We start from the raw sequence: 870 nt of genomic DNA on the forward strand, positions 1-870 counted from the left end.
ATAATAACATGGGATAAAACATTTTACTCTCATGTTTTTGAAAAGCATTATAAAAAGTAGTCATTATATACTCTATAAGTCTTTTAATTTTGAGGTGTGCAGTACTTGGTACAGTACTTTCCGTTGTCCTTATACACGTTACATAGTAATGACAATAACTCATGCATAATTACATGCAACCAACACTAACCCCAAACCCTCATCCTAACTATAGTTAATAATGCATGCAATTAATTCATATTACTCAGTACTTAGATGTATAATTACACTGTAATAAGGACACTGTAAAATAAAGTGTAATCCAATTATTTGATTGTACTGGAAAGCTTGATTTAATTTCGAATTACTGTTCCATCATTAAACTTTACAGACTAAAGAACAAGAAAATCATGGTTTTCATGCATCAACAAAGCTGCTGTGTGTTAATTAAAAAAAAAAATGATTTCATTTTATAGAATTTGACATTAAATAATCATGTATAAGCATCTCCTCCAGTAGATTTCAATTAATTCAGTCATAATCATTTCAAAAACAGGATTTAGCAGGATTTCAGACAGGGGGGAAAGGAGTTCATCTGGATCTGTGTAATAAAACAAATTTCCTCAATTATCGCTGTGGCAGTTACAAGTAAAATCCTGTTTTTTTTTTTTTTGGACATGAAGTAACATGGCCAGAAGGCTTTGACACAGACAGGGCAAAGGAGAGAGGCCGTTACACTCGCCCATACCGTTAAACCCATGTTTGATTAATGGAGATTTGCATTTGGATGATGGAAGGTTGGGTTAACGTTATGAGTATTCCAGAAGGAGGAGGGGAGAACAGACAGAGAGAGACAGTTGGGAGGATATAAAAGGATCAGATCAGGCAACA

The sequence above is a fragment of the Carassius gibelio genome, chromosome A23 (genome assembly GCF_023724105.1).
Source record: "Carassius gibelio isolate Cgi1373 ecotype wild population from Czech Republic chromosome A23, carGib1.2-hapl.c, whole genome shotgun sequence".
NCBI lineage: Eukaryota > Metazoa > Chordata > Actinopteri > Cypriniformes > Cyprinidae > Carassius > Carassius gibelio.